The 20152-nt window shown below is 32.8% G+C and overlaps 2 pseudogenes across 1 annotated transcript; both read left to right on the top strand.

The window, feature by feature from the left end:
* LOC143625673 (uncharacterized) overlaps positions 1 to 20152 on the top strand; it is a 192273-nt pseudogene that overhangs the window by 33842 nt on the left and 138279 nt on the right.
* On the top strand, positions 12261 to 16498 carry LOC143625655 (plastidic ATP/ADP-transporter-like; annotated as a pseudogene). The gene is made up of 5 exons (XR_013152308.1): positions 12261 to 13013; positions 13737 to 13990; positions 14052 to 14195; positions 14916 to 15263; positions 16073 to 16498. The product of XR_013152308.1 is annotated as a plastidic ATP/ADP-transporter-like (transcript).

Here is a 20152-nt window from a genome sequence, read left to right on the forward strand (position 1 = left end):
GTTTTTCCATCAAAGATCTTGGTGAAGCCGCCTATATCTTGGGAATAAAGATCTATAGGGATAGATCAAGGTGGTTGATAGGTTTAAACCAAAGTACATACATTGACAAAATCTTGAAGAGGTTCAAGATGGAGAACTCTAAGAGAGTTTTGGTACCTATTCAAAGATGAACGATATTGAGTGCATCTCCATGTCCAAGCTCAAAGGATGAGCAAGAGAAAATGAAAGGAATCCCATACGCATCGGCTATAGGATCCATCATGTATGCAACGATATGTACTAGACCGGATGTGTCATGCGCTTTGAGCATGAAAAGTAGATACCAACATAATTCGGGTAGTAGCCATTGGATGGCGGTTAAGAGTATATTGAAATACCTTAGAAGGACTAAGGACATGTTTCTAATATACGATTCTGGTGAAAAGGAACTCGTTGTAAAGGGTTACACGGATGTGAGTTTCCAAACCGATCGAGATGATTCTCGATCACAATTGGGATATGTTTTCGTCATGAATGGTGGGCAGTCTCTTGGAAGAGCTCAAAAGAAGATGTGGTAGCATTGTCCACCACAGAATCGGGATACATCGTCGCCTCATTGGCAGCACAAGAAGATGCATGGATTAGGAAGTTCATTGCTGACCTAGGGCTGGTCCGTACCATTTAGGGCCCTCTACAGATCTTTTGACAACGAGGGTGCGATTGCTCAAATCAAGGAACCTCGTGCACATCAAAAGGCGAGGCACATTGAGCAGAGATTCTACTACATAAGGGATGAAGTTGAAAAAGGAAATATATGTATTCGCAAAGTTCACACCGATCAAAACACTACGGATCCACTCACGAAGCTCCTTGAAAGGCCAAAGCATGAAGGTCACACTTGTGCCTTAGGACTTCGATATTCTAATGATTGGATTTGATCTATTTTGTATTTGGATATCGGAACAATTGTAATTTTCACTCATTAATATGATTATGATTTATGATTATGAAATTTTGAGTTATGTTCTATTTTAGCATGTTTAAATCCTTGAATAAGTTAATTATTCTAAATGTCCGTAGTGGCTCATATTTGTGGGAATAAGTATGAAGGTAAGACTATTATGAACTTGTATTGGTGGATGTTCATAAGGTATGAATATAGAGCAAAAGGTTGCTGCCAAGGTTCATAGATATTTATGGGATATAAATATCGGACTGACCCGCTCTCAAATGTTACTACATGGAATCTTTATGATTGATCATAAGTAAATTTGAGGAAAGGCGAATATCATAGTATCCTCCGACCTGAGATACATATTGGGTCTCGATATTCACTAAATATTATACTTTGACTTAGTTCTTCGCTGCTCTGAAACTTTACGGTACATAAGGCTAAGATCAGGAATAATACATAGTGATTGTGAGAGACATATGTAGTCAAGAGGGGATTTGTCCCTCTTATTTGTTGAGAGTAAGATGTCTAAGGCCTGCTAAGTTAAATCAACAGAGAATGATCACTCTATATCTCTGGATTTGACATGACATCTGAGATAAGGATAAATGATAGTTTCACCTAAATCATTTCAAGTAAGGGACTTGAAGGGGATAATATTATTGAATGGCACTTCGTCATGCGTATTAGGGGTAGTAAACGTAGTTAGGCGGTATTTGCTACTTGAATCAATCTTATATGTATCTTGTGCAAGTGAGAGATTATTGGACTCGGTCTGCCCAAGACACATATTATATTTGATGTGGCTAGTACATTATGATTCAAGTCGGGTCATACCCAATAACAAGCTAGACAAACACCAATAATATTTGTTTATAGATGATATGATCATAGTAAATAAATATTAACAGTACTTATGATATTTGGAAAGGTGGTTCTGAATACATTATACTTGTGAAATAAATAAATCATATGGATGATTTATATTTTGAGAGAAGACATTACATAGTGTTAATTAAGTTAGTTAAACAAGAATATGTAAGGCTTATTACCCTTGCATATTACTTATGTTATATCACATTTTATTTGTTCAACAAAACATAAGTTTTATAACAAATATATAATTAGTAAGTTTAAAAAATAATAAGAAGAAGAAAGGGAAGGAAGCCCCCCCCCCCCCACCTTCTTTTCCCCTATTTTATTATTATTATTTCAAATATATGCATGCATGTGTTTTCATTGGTTGAAAATGAGGTGCAACAACATAACGCAATATGGTCACTCTTCTATCACATAATTAACACAAGTGATAAAACTATTCCCTCTCCCTTTCTTTCTTGAGATTTTCGGCCAAGAACAAAAAGGCAAGGAAGAAAGGTTTTTCAAGTGTGAATCCTAGCTACTCAAGGTGTTGGTTGCAAGCTTGAGGGTATACAAGCTTGAGGTCTTGTCTCTTGAAGATTCGTCATTCAACCGTCTCCCCTTCAATCTCCACAAGCACTTGAAAGGTTGACATGCATGTGCAGTTTTATGGTTGTTTTATGTTTTGTAAGCATGTATTTCGTATTTGGATCCGGGTTTTGGGTTTTGCATTTATAAATCGGTTTTATATTCATCAAGTTAACAAGATTTAAATATATTATCTGCTGCATTTTTCATAAAAATGAGGTTTTATGACTTTGATAATCTTGTTAAAACCCAACAATAATTATAAATATGTAAATTTATTTTTATTAGGGTTGGTATCGAAATATAATTGGAAAATTCCACAGGGGTCGTTTTGTGGTTCTTGAAATTTCATAGGTGTCGGTCAGAATTTTAATACAGATATACCACTAAAAAGTTTTTTTTTTTCTCAGGGGTCAGTTAGAATTTTAACAAAGATATACCACTAAAAAGTTTTTTTTTTCACAAGGGTCGGAGGACACCCCTACCTAAAAGCTAGGTCCGCCACTACTTTAAATGACAGAATTACAGAAACTTTCATTTATCTTTCACCCAAATTTCACTCGTGTTCCCTGATCTTAAAAATTGATTTTTTTTGCCCTTTACGTTTCAAAATCCAACAGCGTTTGTCCTTTTCGCCTAACCCAGTTAAAATTTCTCGTTAAGTCGGGTGCACATGAGGGCAAATTAGTCATTTTACCTATTAAATTAAAATAATATTTTAATAAATAAAGAAAAAGAATAAAAAACTTAAAATATATATTTAATTCTCTCTCTTTCTCTCTCCTCCTCCTTCTTCTTCTTCTTCTTCTTCTTCCTCCTCCTCCTCCTCCTCCTGCTCCTCTACTACCAATCTCCAGCAGCCACCACCACCATCGCCATCTTCCACAGGCTCTGGACTAGTGGCAGCTGGCAAACCAAAATCAGGAGATTTTGAAGGTTCTAATCCCAACAGGCCACTGTTAGTCCAGAACATTACTGGATTGCTTTGTCGAAAAAGATGGCAGCGGTGAAATTTAGGTGAAAGATAAGGTTAAGATCGAAGTAAAAATCATCATCGCCGCTAGTCAACCCCCACCGCCGATCAAGTCCACAACATCGCCGCTACCATCCTTCATCCCCGTTTCTATTCTCTTATCTGGCCGGAAACACAAATCTCAACCATCTCAATCTCTAAAAAACGAAGATATGCCATATGTATACATCTAATTTTGCTTTTTGTGTTGGAGTTTTGGAATTGGATCGCTAAATTAGAAAAACCCATTTAGAAACTTGGCACAAAATTTTTGAATCTGGGTGTGTCGTGATGTTAGCTGGGAGAAAGAAGGGGAAGGGGAAGTGGAGGTGGAGGTGGTTTTCTTTGTCGGAGAAGACGATGGCAGTGGTGGCTGCCGGAGAGCATGGTGGTGGCTGGAGGAGGAAGAAGATGGGGGAGAGAGAAAGAATTTAAATATATATATACATATTATTTTTTTTATTGTTTTTTTATTTATTAAAACACTTTTTTAATTTAATAGGTAAAATGACCAATTTGTCCTCATGTACAAGGCACATGACCCGACTTAACAAGAAAAACTAACTGGGTTAGGCGAAAAGGACAAACGCTGTTGGATTTTGAAACATAAAGGACAAAAAAGATTAATTTTGAATATTAGGGACCACGAGTGAAATTTGGTGAAAGATAAAGGACAATTTCTGTAATTCTGTCTACTTTAAATTGATCAATGTTTTGGGGCGTTTGTAGTGAAGGGGTTAAAAATGTTCATTTTCATGCCAGTCAACACCACGTATACCTGGAAGCTTATTTCAGTTTTATGCGTGGTGGTTCAACTTTGAAGCCCATTGTAACTATTAAATATTTTTTAAATTAATTAAACAAAATAAACTTAAAAAAGGGAGAGATTTGAATTGGTCTGCTGACCAACCCTTTTTGCCCAAACGTCCTCGTGTGAAAAACGTCCTCATGTTTGGATGTTTTGAACGCCCGCCCCACCACGAATGTATATCGGCAAATCATTGATGCATTCATCATTGATGATGATTCATAAGACCTAATATATAGAGAGTAGAATATGAAGCTAAAAATTATGATTCCATAATGGTGTCATATGCTATAACATTATCAACTCGGTTATGTAATTCCTCGTTTATGTTTGATTGTATTGTATTGTTTTACAAACTAATGACTTACAATAGTTGTTCAAATCATAAGTTTTATGATGTTGATAGTTGTTCACGTTTTAGTATTCTACAATAATATTTCAAATGCAAGTCAACTAGCATAACTTATGTTCATGACCAATAAATGTGAGTCGCAAACACGCCGTTTTTTCAAGCACAATAAAGCTTATGAGACATTTAGAAAATAAATAAATAAATAAAAGCTAGACCAAAATATCACGTCTAATAAAAAAACCAAATAAACTTTAAACTGAAAATAACAGCTAATAAGTCAGGTCAAAGAAGCAACATGCAAATTCCGTTTCAACATGTGATTTGTTTTGATTTTAAATTCAAACTAAAACAGATTTAAGATTAGCTAACATGCATGGTTGATGGTTGATTTATTAAACGGATATTTGGACATGAAACGTATGATAAACGTGTTAATCCAACACAACCCGTTTAACATTATTGTTGTCTATTTTAGTTAGATTTAGTTTTTTTGTTTTTTTTTAAGTTATTAAATTGTAAAAGTTGACATGTCACAAGGCGTTACTTATACTAAAAAAAATGAACGGAGTTCAAGAGCCAAAATAGAGATCAACATGACATGATTATAAGTATGTTGTGTTACATTTTGGTATCTTTGACACAGATTAATATGCGAATCGATTCAGGTTCACTTGCTTTACCCGTTGACATGAAATACTTCAACATGTTAACTCGTAACGCATCACGATTAACACCCTAATTATTTGGTCGTTATTAGCTTATGATCATATAGATATGTTCTAATGTTGTGCTAACCAATCAGCCATGATATCAAATTAATCTAAAAAAACAATTCAAATAACATCAATAAGTGCCACATTTACCAATAATGCTACATGAATACACTGTTCGACCTTGATATAACACCAAATTACGAGTTTATACAGGTGCCTGCTTTTCTTTATGAGATAGAATCTTGTTTTATTAACCACAAATAAAAAGCTAAAATAGACAACAACAATGATATCTATTTCTTCAAAAAACAGCACTAATTGCATTGTAATAATTCTATTGACACCCTACCCTCTTAGCCACTTAGGTATCATATCAACTTTGTAAAACATGTACATGGTCAACCATTTTGATAAAAAGATTCATATTATTTAAAACAAGCCCAATGTCATAGACCAACTGTTCGATGATTGTTTTGCTAGTTTGGGTTTAAACTAGCTAGTGTTATACTTGGTGTTGCGCCAAGCAGGTTGGTAAAATTTGGGTGATGATAAACCCAAACTTTGTCGGTCCTGGGCATTGAGGCGGTAAGTCGACACATATTTGGTCGGTTTCGGTTAAGTGCGCTATAATACCGGAACTAAAAACCAAAAATAAAACATAAACGTCTAAAATTTGAGGTGGATCAATTGAGTGACGTCAGTCGGTAACACTCGGGCGTTGGGAAGATCCGACCATTGCCGATCCCGAAAGTTGAGACGGTGAGTTTACACAAATTCGGCTGATTTCCATCACATTGGTTATGGTACTGAAATAAAAACAAAATGCAGTGAGTCTACGAGAATTCGTTCGGTTTCCGTTATGTTTGTTAGGGTACCAGAACTAAAACAAAAAAACAAAAAAAACAAAAAACAAAATCTAAGTATCAATACGGTGCCACAAGTGGCCCGATTGACACTTAGCGGCACCAAAGTTTGTAATTATCATTTATAATAATTTGTTAAAACTTTCCAAACGTGACAAAATAATAAAAAGTAACCATTTTGATAGAAAAAGATTGTCGTATTATTTAGGGTTTGTAATTATCATTTATAATAATTTGTTAAAACTTTCCAAACGTGACAAAATAATAAAAAGTAACCATTTTGATAGAAAAAGATTGTCTTATTATTTAGGGTGAACTTATTCTACAAATAGGGAGAAAAATAAAAAGAATAAGAATAATTTGTAGCAAAAAAATAATGAAAAATTAATAAAAAAAATTATAAATCAAAATTTAATACAAAAACGAAAAACGTAAAAACACAAAAATGTTTCCACCATTTTCCTCGTTATCAAAAAAAAAAACCTCGAAGAATACACAATATCGAGTGATAAATATCGTTGTGTCTTTTAGTTTATCATGGTATTTTGTGTTTATTTTCGTCATTGATTGTGTCCTTTTTTATTGATATTATGTTATATATATTATTAAGTATTGTGTCATATTTTGTTCGGCATTGTGTTATATTTTGCAATCTATTATGTTTTTTTGTTTATCATTGTGTTGTTTGTTCATTTTTGGCCTTGAATCTTTTTTCTCAGCATTGTGTTATTTCGTACTTTTCTTTTTCTTTTCTTTTTTTTTTGTGAATGAGAATAACGGGAGAAACATTTTTGCTTTTTAATATTTTCGTTTTTTATTTATATCTTAAGTTATGATTTTTTTATTATTTTTTTTAATTTTATTAGGAGTTTTGTGTGTGACCACAAATTCTTCTCACACTTCTCATTTTTGTTTCTTTTTGTATTTTAACTTTACCCTATTACTTAAACATTTGTTGACATTCCAAATATAACAAAAGAATTAAAAAAAAATAGTTTATATACTTAGTTCAACTATCGGACTATAGTTTTGTCTAATTTAGATCATGAAGATATAACATAATTAAGCTACATTTCTCTTACACATTTGTAACAATTGACGGCACCCTTCATCCCGAGTTACTTTTGTTTTTATATATATTTATATAGAAACAGATAGACAGGCAGACAGATATCATAAGAAGCGTAAACACGAAATGTAACAACCTATAAGTTAAATACAAAAGCTGTGATCATATCTAGGATCTTGACTGACACGGTGATATAGATTGTATATTTCCTTTTGAAGTTGTTAGACCAACGGCCGATTGTTAACTCACATAAGACAACTAAGTAGTGGTTTACTCGTTTCACATGTTGGAAAATCCCATATAATTTGGCCTTATTACCATTTAAATAATTATGATTAGTCAAATAACCTAACTGGACCCATAAGATATATGGGCTATTTGATGGACATACCCATATATATATATAGGGTAAGGATCCTAAGAGAACCATTGGCAAATTGAGAACTTTGAGAACCATTTTGGACCACTAAAAATACCCTCTAAAAAATATTTAAAAAATTATAAAACAAACAAAACCGAAAATTTTAAAAAAGTAAAAAAAACCAAAATTCTTATATTTCATTCCGGTTTCATTAAAAAAAACCAATTTTTTTTTTCTTTTTAATTCGTATTATACCTATACACATATGTATACTTTAATTTAATTTCTAGTTACGTAATATACACATATGTACATTATCATTTACCTTAAATTATACATATGTGTATAGAAAAAAACATGTGTGTACATATTATACATATATGTATAATAAAAAAACCGATTTTTTTCTTTTTAATTCGTATTATACCTATACACATATGTATACTTTCATTTAATCTCTAGTTATGTAATGTACACATATGTACATTATTATTTACCTTAAATTATACATATGTGTATAGGAAAAAAACATGTGTGTACATATATGTACATATTATACATATATGTATATGTATAATTTAGCTAAACCGAGAATTTTTTTTTACGTTTTTTTTTGTTAGAAGCCGGGATGATAAATAAGAACTTTGGTTTTTTTACTTTTTTTAGTTTTGTGTTTTTTTTTTTTTGTTTTGTTTATGATTTTTTTTATTTTTGGGTTTTTTTGTGGTCCAAAATGGTTCTCATAGTTCTCAATTTCCAAAAAGTTCTCACATGATCATGATCCTATATATATATAGGGTAAGGTTAAAATTAAAACCCACTTGAGTTGTGAAAACCCGCGAAAACCCTATGTAACATCGTGTTTTTTTTTATTACATGTAATATATGTTGTAACATTTAATATAAAACATCGAAACATACAAAAAAATGTTTTGCCATTTTTTAACATTTTTTTACTAATTTTTATATATGTTTTTAGGAGAGAGAAAAAATTATATTTATATTTACATTGTTTATTCACTTTAACTGTGGACCACAGATTTAAACATTGATTAAAAACATGTGGTTGAGAATGGGTTTCTAAAGTTTTCACAACTCAAGTGGGTTTTCATTTTATACTTAGCATATATATATATATATATATATATATATATATTAGGGTTTCCATTAGATGTCAGAAAACATAACAGAGAATTAAAAACACATACCAATAACTTTCTTTCTAAAATCTCCATTAATCAATGACATTATAATGGAACCGAATCAAAAGTCATCATGGCATCATCATCCTTCTCTATGATCTTGATTTCTACAAGCAAGTTCTATTAGTATGATGTCTAACTTCTTATTTATGATTGAATCAACATGTTAGGGTTTTTGTTTTACCAATGTCTCAAGAATATAATCAACACCATAAACACTTGACACCCTAGATACAGTAGAAACTCGATAAATTAATACTCGATTATTTAATAAACTCTCTAAGATAATATTTTTTGCCGGTCCCGACTCGGGGATAGGGTGCTAAATTAATAATTCGCTAAAATTATAAGATAATACATTTTTGATAATTTCTTTAGACCCCATATAAAATATAAATTAATAATTCCTTATATATAGCATATTACATGAATGATTTATGAAGGTTTCTTGAAAAATGACTCAATTGTCTTTTGTTTTTTTTTGAAATCAATTTCCCTTTGAATCTCGTCTCTAATTTTTCTTAGCATGGTAAGAACTTCTGGTGTTGTTTTATCATAGCTCAACAAGAAATTGTTCAATGTGATTGCCGCTTTAATAGCTTCGTTTCTGCGAAGGGGGCTCCATTGTAGAACTTTCATCATCTTCTTCATCGATATCATCTTTATTAATTCCAATAACGCTTTTAATAATTTCTTCATCAGTCAACAACTGTGCAACTACATTTTCTTCTGGGTGAGTCAGAACATTCTACTATAAATTAATAAAATATTAATTAATATATAAATTAATAATTATTAATTTATCGTTTAATTAATAACTCTTTTAATTAATAAATTTCGGTGGTCGCAAGTGTATTATTTTATAGAGTTTCTACTGTATATAAAGATGAGCGCAAATTGACTCCTCTATATTGAATGGGCCATATATTCGCTCAAGCACATGGATCTTCTTCAAAAAGAGATTGTTCCTTCAAGTCGCGAAACCTCTACAACGCAGACATTAAATTCTTGTACTCCGTTCGACACTTGAACGATTTCAACCAGAAAAATCACTATAGATATCCATCCATTGCAGCCACTTGTTCAACAATGTAAAGTAGGCATAATGCTTTGTAATATTTCTTTGTTCTCTTTCACCTTCATATAAGTCATCCCCACGAATATGATTCCAATTCAAACATATTTCCACAAATGCGAACTATCATCATGGACCTTTTTATTTATCTACGTTTAACCTATTAGAATGTACAACGGTCACCACAAAGGTCCGAATCTATATGGCAGATGAACGGACGGTGGCAGCGGACTTCATTGTTGTGTAGCAAGTCTGCCAAATTTAAGTTCGCGATTGCATACTTGCATTTAGACAAGTAGTGGCATTTGAGGTTTTTGAAAATTGAGTTTTAGGCAGGTTTGTTTTTGTGGGTGCTCAAAAGAGCAAACCTTCCTATCACTGATATATCAGTGATATATCGGTTATTGGTCCCTTGATGAAATCAGTCATAATATTCGTGTCGATAATATCAACAATATTGACCAATATTAGACTGATATTTGACAGACATATCACCGATTTTCCTGAATCCCGATATGAGAGTTTGTGTCTTAATTATCAACTTTAAGTGTTCAATGTTAGTGTTTTAAGTCTTAATCAATTCCCACTTGCTACAATTGTTATTGTTTTGCAAGTTGTAGAAGGTTAATTTGTTAATGGTTTGAGACTATACTGAATTATTAGTAATAAATTGCTATATATATAAATTTTACATGATATTAAAATTACCGATATCCCAATGATATCTCACTGCGATAACCGATATCTCAGATATTGGTCAAGAACCGATATCCGATATTTTTCAGCATTAACTGTTTAGCCTATTAGGTTCATAAGCAATATTTAGTTTATTTATAGCTTGTAGGTTTTCTATTGTTGCATAACTTTAGCCTATAAAGAAAGGTTTGAAGCAATTCAATCATATGGCAACTTTGAAAAAGTAAATTTAAATAAATAATAACTAATAATTAAGGTATTGTGACTATATATCAATGCTACACTTTTAAAAGAAACGTTAATTCACATGCACAGACTTACAAAATCACGTGTATCAACAAATAAAGAGATAAACGGATAGCTAGTATCTTTCATATCATAAAGCTCGTGGTCGTGGGTTCCCCTCGCATTGCGGCAAAAAATTTTCTAACTATCAATTTAGTCTGTATGGTGGCCACTCACTATAACAACTTAAAGAGAAAACAAAAAATAAAGCCCTGACATGCCTAAAAGAAAATCGGCCAGCGCTTTACATTGATCGAAACCATAAAAATGAATGCTAGATCGGCTGTTCCTATATGGGTACTGATGTTGTTCGGTCATAATCAATATTGTTCGTCATGGTACATGTACAGTACCGTACGATATTCGTATAGCTTACAATACTTAAAAAGAAAATTTGTTTGAACACAACTCATTTTAAAAAAAAAAGTTTCACAAAATATCAAGAAATAAATTCACATGGCTGCGCAAACCATAAAGTATTCATCATTTTTTATATGTTATCTTTCAATTTTCTTTAACAAATTTTGTTTTTAAGTTTAGAAACACTACTATAAGTTTGTAACTTTTTTTTTTCAAATAATTGAAACTACCCTCAATACTAAGAAAGTAAGAATGAATGCCATCTGTTAATACTTAATACTGATTTTGACTATCTATGCATGAGTTACTCAAGACACCATCAAAAAGAGAAATCTACCACTATATGAAACCCCTTCTAAATCAAGTTTAACCTGAAACCATTAAAATCTTAAACCTTAACCATCACTCAAATATCATTAGTGATCATAACATAACACAAATTGCATCACAGGTCCATAACTAGGACAACCGAAAACGACATGATGCTGGTTACCAACTTCGACCCAAATTCTGGGATCCAGTCCCCTACGCAAACTTCTATAAATATCTTCAAGGGTAATTATGCCATTTCACTTCACTGGGCCCAAACTCCCATTCTTTCTTTCTTCCACTCACATGATGCTTTTGCACTTTTAGGTTCTCAAATAAATTTCTTTCCTTTTTTATTTTCTTAACCAAATAAACCAAGCGGAAACGCAGATTCGATTCCCACTTAAACCAGTTCAAGAACATCTGGCTGGAGTGACGAATCAGATCTTTAATCCCGGGTTCAAATCCGAAAGTGATGAGGGTTTACGAATTCCATCCGCTTCCAACGCATTAGGGGTACCGTCTCATGACAGTTGAGGAGTCGACCTTGGACATGACCTTAAAGACAGGTTTACACGTAAGATCCTCTTCCGGCCGCTGGATTCGAATCCCACTTAGGTCGGTTTGAAATAAAAACCCATGTTCTAAACTCAATTTCATTTCAGGGTTTTCTTTTACTTTCCCATAAACCCTCATTATCTTTATCTCCAAGATTCTTGAATCCCACTCATAAATTGCCACACTCTGTTCACAATTCTTGAAATTTATATAAAAAATGGAAGCTTTAATACAAACCAAAGGCCTTCTTACCCTCCCATCAAATCCCAAATCCAGTCACCTCAGACAAAGATTCAAATTCAACCTTCCAAACTCATTAAAACCCAAATCCCCATCTCGGTTTTCAAGAAACCTTGATGGGTATCAAAAATTTGGTACCTTTATCACACCCATCACCTTAAACTCCACTCAAAACCCTAGATTTCATGTTTTCAAGACTTCCGCCGCGGCCGCCGCCGCCGTGCCGGACGGCGGCGGAGCTGAGCCGCCGAAGATAATGGGTGTTGAGATATTAACCCTGAAAAAGATTTTACCTTTAGGGTTAATGTTCTTTTGTATTCTTTTTAATTACACAATATTAAGGGATACCAAAGATGTGTTGGTGGTAACAGCTAAAGGCTCAAGTGCTGAAATTATACCATTTTTGAAAACTTGGGTTAATTTGCCTATGGCTATTGGGTTTATGTTATTGTACACAAAACTGTCAAATGTGTTGTCAAAAAAGGCTCTTTTTTATACTGTCATGTTGCCATTTATTGCTTTCTTTGGGGCCTTTGGGTTTGTGTTTTATCCTTTGAGTGGGTACTTTCACCCAACTGCTCTTGCTGATAGGCTTCTTGAGTTTTTGGGGCCTCGGTTTCTCGGACCGCTTGCGATTTTGAGGATTTGGAGTTTTTGTTTGTTGTATGTCATGGCTGAGCTTTGGGGCAGTGTGGTGGTTTCTGTTCTGTTTTGGGGGTTTGCTAATCAGGTAATTCATGTTATTTGTTTGGTTAAATTTAGCGATATTCGATTTTAATAATCCCAACTAAATGCTATTGGTCGATAATAATTAGTTTATCGCCATTGGTAGTCTCTAATTTAAAAAAGTTTACCACTAGTGATAAACTCAGTTGGGATTATTATTAAAATCCAATATCCCTTAAATCTATAGTTTCTTGATTGTTATCGGATCATATGTTGATAGGAGATCATGATTTAGTTTATTGCAAATGCATTATGTTTTAGGCTTTTAGCAAACAAATACAAGACTAGCTTTGAGGAACATATTATGCATGAAGAGATAACTTTTTTTACTTAAGTTTATTTTTTGGTTGATAAAAGAGCTTATCTTCTTGAAAGATACAATAATTTTAAATTTTTTTATGTATTAGGTAAATGATGGAAAATAATTTTCTATGAAATTTCTTACATTAAATAATAACTTTTCCTAAAATTTTGTGCCTTTTAGGAGCAAAAAAAAATATATATATTATATTACTCAGAAATCAAAATACAAGTTTAAGGGGCTAACTATTGTTTTGGGCCCAAAAGTGGGCCCAAGCCCAGCTCCACCTTGTTTAAAATCAATATTTGATGCACATTACTTTGTTCACTAGTCAAGATCACACACTAGAGTTAAAACTCAAAACCATAATTCGGTGTTCAAATCGTATAAAACCTTTCATGACATTTTTAGCCTCACGAAACGCAGATAACTACTGTGGAGGAAGCCAAGAAATTCTATCCGTTATTTGGTCTGGGGGCAAATGTTGCTTTGATCTTCTCGGGACGTACAGTGAAATACTTTTCAAACATGAGAAAACATTTGGGCCCAGGGGTCATGGGTGGGCCATTTATTTGAAATATATGTTGAGCATTGTTGTGCTTATGGGCCTTGCAATTTGTGGGCTGTATTGGTGGGTCAACGCTTACGTACCCCTTCCTACCCGTAGCAAAAAGAAGAAGGTAACACACTTGTTTTGTTTCTAACGAAGTTAATATTTGATAAATAATTTTCTACTTACAGGAAAAAGTCAACATGACTACAATGGAGAGTTTGAAGTTTTTGGCATCGTCACCGTACATTTGGGATTTAGCTACATTGGTGGTAGCGTACGGTATTAGTATTAATCTTGTAGAGGTGACGTGGAAGTCAAAGCTCAAAGCCCAGGTAAAACGTTAAAACAGTCCTTTAACAAGTAGTTTGACTTTTGTGAGTTGACTTTGTTGGTTTATGCGTGCATAATGGCTATTAGGAATGGAAACAAGTACTACATTGATTTTTTATGAGTAAATTATTTTGCTTAGGCTTGTAAGCAAATTTAACGAACACGAATGGAACATGTTCGTGTTTGCTTGTGTAACTTGAACCGAACAAACGATTGAATACGAATAATTAAACGAACGAGGTTTTCTTGATCGTGTTTGTTCGTTAAGAAGATGGATGCGTTTGTGTTTGTCTATATTTATTCGTTAACAATATTAATAAAGGGTTCACGAACGTAAATGAACGAACACAACTGAACATAGATGAACAAACATGACTGAGCTAAAACCAATTAAACGTAAATGTGCACAATAATGTGTTGTGCTTAAAAAGTTATTAAAACTAAACTATATTGTAATGGGCCTAAAAATTTAAAATAAATATATTAATGAATGTAAACGAACGAACTTAAACAAACGTAAAGTAACAAACATAAATGAGCGAACATAAACAAACACAAATGAATGACTATTAAACAAACGTAAAGTAACAAACATTTAGTGATTTATTTCATCGCTATTACCTCTGACTTCGAATTAAATTAAATGAACGCAAACGAGCAAACATAAACGAAGATTCACGAACTGGTTACATTGACTTATGCTACTCATTTTGGTCTTTCAGTTCCCAAGCCCGAACGAGTACTCTGCTTTCATGGGCGACTTCTCAACCGCAACCGGTATAGCAACGTTTACAATGGCGTCGTTAAGTCAATGGATATTCAACAAATACGGGTGGGGAGTTGCAGCCAGAATCACACCCACGGTTCTGCTTGTAACCGGGATCGGCTTTTTCTCGTTGATTTTGTTTGGTGATCCACTTGCACCGGCTATGATGAAGTTTGGAATCACTCCACTTTTAGCAGCGGTTTATGTTGGCGCAATGCAAAATATATTCAGCAAAAGTGCCAAATATAGTTTGTTTGATCCTTGCAAGGAAATGGCTTATATTCCTTTGGATGAAGATACCAAGGTTTGTTATATCACTTAATGTATTATTTTTGTCTTGTTATTATTGTTAGGGTAAGTTTTAACCAATAGTAATCAAGTTTTTTAAGTGTCAGCTTTTTTTTTTCCTGAAGGCACTGAATTTTCATTAGTTGTTCCAATCCTGTGAATTTTATTTTATTTATTTTTTTTATAAATGAAGTTTTTTAAAATTAAATGAACATATATGAATCTTTGTTACTATTAATTGATTATATTTTTCAGTTTGACTTAAATTGAACAATTACTAAACTTGATTATTAATATTTTTTTTTTCATCACTATTACCTCTGACTTCAAATTAAATTCAAAGAAAATAATCACTAAACAGTAACTAGCATTCATGTATGGTTTTAAGAACCGGGCCAGAGTGATCGGGCATTGAACTGCTCCGGTTAAGCCTATTGAACCATTGCCAGACCGATTTTCAATTTTCCATTTACTTTTTTCCCTTTAAAACCTCATTTTATGTTTCATTTTAACTCTAGACTCCATGTCTTACTTTAGTGTTCATATTTATTAATATTGCAATCACATCAAAACATAAAGTATTTTTATCTTTTTTTGTTTTTTTTTGGTATTACATATATAAGTACAGCTTAAACTTTATATTATTTATTACGTAATCCAGTTCCTAAATCCGATCCAACCAGTCCGGCCAGTGAACTAGGAAGGCAGCCGGTTGGTTGTCCGGTTCGGTTTTAAAAACATTGGAATATAATTATTATTATAATGGTTAATACGTTTCAAAACTCAAATCAAATACTCGTTAACAAATCTTTAAATCTTTATCAGGTAAAAGGCAAGGCCGCGATCGACGTGGTGTGCAACCCGTTAGGGAAATCGGGCGGTGCTTTGATCCAACAATTCATGATCTTGACATTCGGTTCACTTGCGAACTCAACACCGTATCTCGGTGGAGTGTTATTAGTAATCGTGCTGGCATGGTTAGGGGCAGCAAGGTCATTAGACACGCAGTTCACCGCTTTAAGACGCGAGGAAGAGATCGAGAAAGAGTTGGAAAGGACAGCTGTCAAGACACCCGTGGTGTCTTCAAACGAAGAGGACGATAACAAATCTATGGGAAGTTCAACCGAATCATCCGAATCATCATCGTATCCTACCAATTCTTGAAGAACAATAAAACATGTTTGCCAGGTGAGTTTGGTCTGGTTTTATAGTGTTATTTGAAGTCTTTGATATTCATAGGTGTCATGTTTACTAGTTGATTCATCTAAACCTGTCTACAGTTTACATTTTACAAACAGCATTTGAATATTTTCATGGAATTTAGTATTAGTTTGCTGTTTATACTGTTTACACACCTTTGTTATTTATTTTATTTTTATACTGTGTATGCTGCACACTTTTGTTATTTATTTATTTCATACTAGGTGTTATCCCTTATATTACAGGTGTGATTTTCATTTTTCGTTTATAATATCTATATATATATATATTAATTTTATTTATCGTAAGGTATGTAATAATATGTTTAAGATTTGATGTTGAAATGGTTTCACAAATAAATGAATTGTTATACCCCATTTAAAAATTATCTGGGTTTGGTAAGATTCATGACCCGCTTATTTTTTATTATAAAGTTGTTTCTTAATTATAAATAATCTTTTTTTTTTAAAAAAATTGGATATAATATATCCCTATTTTATAGGATTTCATATCAAAAATTTGGTGAGATTAATTTTTTAATATAATGAGATGTTATAAACCCGTTTAAGGGTACCAGACCCATACCCGTGAATTCGGGTAAAATGCATGAGAAACATTCATTTACAAATAAAACAATATGGTGACTTGAGAGAATGTAGGAATCAACCAGAGAATTTTTAAAGCTTTCGTTTATATATATATATATAAGATTTTGATTAAGTTGAAAAGGAAAAATCAATAAATATTTACTATGATTTAATATTATAAAATTTTCTGATTTGTTTTGACCTGACTTGTTTTTAATAGGTCGATCCTAGCTGATAATTTTTTTTTGAAATTTTCATGTTACTATGTTGACTCTTTCTCTTCGTTACTAACTTGGTTAAACCGATTAAATCGAAACGAACTAGACACTTTCGCATCGTCATTGACATCAAACTTCGATTCTTTATGATGCATAGTGGAGGCGATAACGTAATAAAAGAGAGAGAATCCTCAAATAAGAAATGTTACTGAATTCTTAATATTGAAACGACTACAATACAAGTTTATAACCCTTTATACAATATATTTCTAATTTTGACAGGTTTGCCTTGCCAAATTTTTGAAATTACAAAAATGAAATCATGAAATCTAACTAATATATTAAAGCAACATAATTTTGTCCACATGTCCTTCATCTAGGTTGTCCATATAGGCTTTCATGTCATCAATGTTCCATAAATCCAATTTCCACATATTCACAATAAAATTTTAATCAATGATATTGACTTTTATATTTTTGTAACTTATTAATGTAATTGTGATATTAATTATTCTAATTATTGTTAGAATTAAAAAACTTATTAAATTTACTAGGTTTAATTTGTTCATCGTTTCTTCTTTAAAAGGCTCATGCTTCATTCAAAAATTATAACGCTCCCTATCGTTTGTAACCAGATTCTTAGCCTCATCTATAACCGACATTTTTTTGTTTCAAAAGGCTTTTGAACAAAAACTCTACACGGGTGAAAATATAAGTTTAAACCTGGTATGTATTTTTAAGCTTAGTTTTCAAATAATATTACAAAATCTGTTACTAATGTGTTTTTTTTTTATCTTTTTCAAATATAATGGTTCATTTATGTTATATTATTCCTTATTTACTGAATTATTTATTTATAAAGTATATTCTTTTTATGTATAGAAATAGTTTAACATCTTTTGTAATATCTGCTGGTAAAAAACTTATGTCAAATATTTGTGTTGATTGAATATGTTTTTTACATTTGATATTGTTTCTTGATATATTTTCCACCTGTATGTAACACGGGTTATTATCCTAGTTATTACATTAAATAAGGGCCTAATGTACGTAGGACAACTAGAAAACGTTTCAAACTAATTTTGTAAATGTTTGAATTTTGCGAAACTTGGTTTAAAGCTTTCCCTAGCGAAATTTGGGGCCTAAATGATGGAATTGGGTCTCACATACAACTTAAGTTTGGGCCTATAATTCCACTAGAAAGTCGTAACTTAAGTTGTAGAGGTGCACAAAATATCGGAACTGGTTCCTATCTGTACCGACTCGGGGGTACGACCTGGTATTGGGTTTCTTCCTGCACCTATACCTGGAACCAGACTCGACCTGGAACCTCTAGAACCGGTTCCACCTTTACCCGGCCAAAACCCAACCCAACCTGACCCGAAACCCGAAAAAACCCGGTCAAATACCTAACTATACCTGCAACTGGTTTCTATCCGACCTGGTTTTGGCTTTTGTTGACTAGTTCCTACAAAATGCCCGGTTTGTGCACCTCTATTATGTTGTGCTCTTTTTTTAGTTTGGGCATTTCTACTATGTTTACGTTTAGCAAACTGGTCCATATTCAACTCCTTATCACTTTATCACATTGCAACAATTTTTACATTACAAACCGAGGAACTTTTATACTGAGTTGATTAACACCCCTAACCAAAAGCGTAACATATTAGCAAACAGTCAGGACATGTGTGTCATTTCACGAAACAAGGAAAAACAAAAATGAAATTTTCAAATAAATGAATAATACACAATACAAAAATGGTCCATAAGGTGATAATGTGGTATACGTTAAATATAATAAGGTGAGTGTACAAAAGGATGTTCGTTAGGACTTAGGAACACTCATTGCTCTGAATACGATAACAACCTTCTCGTTATCTCTTTTGTTCTCACCTTCTATTTTTGTTTATAAGTGATAATAATGGTTCCTAGGATTCTCCAACCTTGTATACCAATTGTTCCCCTAGAAACTTCATTTTCAATTACTAATTTTTCCTTATAAAAAATGGCTTAGGATCCTCCCACACCGTTTGGGATTCTCACACACCATTTTTTTTCCTATACGGTCGTATAGCACCTGAATCGTGTCAGTTTGTGTCAGAGCTTGTCGGTCATTGTTTGTAGTGCCTCGTATAGCCCTATACGGAGCGTATAGACAATTTTTTGGACACAATTTTAAATATTAATATATTAATATCTTACATTTTAATGTATTAAGTACGTAATATACTTGGCTAAATATGATATTTTAGAATAGAATAAATTGTCTATTAACATTTATATAATATACTCGGCTAAATAATTTGTAGTTGTACCCCGAGAACATTTGTTTAAGATTATATTATGTTACATTTTATATTAGTCTATACACAATAATCAATCAATGATTAAGCAAACAAGAAAACATTTGACCAAAACATATTGATAAACATCTGGTCCACATACATAAATAAAAGGGCACCCCAAACATTTGGCAAAAGTTTTCTATACGGTCGTATAGCCCTATACGACCGTATAGGTTTTATGGTGTGTCAGCTAGCAATACGAGCCATTTAACACCTATACGGCTCATATAGGTCTATACAATCATATATGTTGAAAAAAGCTGTTTTTTTTGTTCCTCTTGTCAGTCATGTGTAGCTTATACGGTCATATAGGCCTATACGAACCGTATATGCATATGGGGGTGGTGTATGAGGATCACATTCCTAAAAATAGCTTTTGTAGTTTTAAGTACGGAAAATTTAAAGTAATCAAGTTTTCCAAGTGTTATATTTGGCTATGCGGTATAAACACTCCATTTCCGCGATTGGTGATGATGTGGCAGCCACAAAGGTCACGTTGTCACGCAACGGTGAGGCAAAAAGCTACGAAGGCACAAGGAGAAAGAAGAGTAGCAA

The sequence above is a fragment of the Bidens hawaiensis genome, unplaced genomic scaffold (genome assembly GCF_021521415.1).
Source record: "Bidens hawaiensis isolate Kalapana, Puna unplaced genomic scaffold, B.hawaiensis_p1.1 tig00004192_1, whole genome shotgun sequence".
In the NCBI taxonomy this organism is placed as follows: domain Eukaryota; kingdom Viridiplantae; phylum Streptophyta; class Magnoliopsida; order Asterales; family Asteraceae; genus Bidens; species Bidens hawaiensis.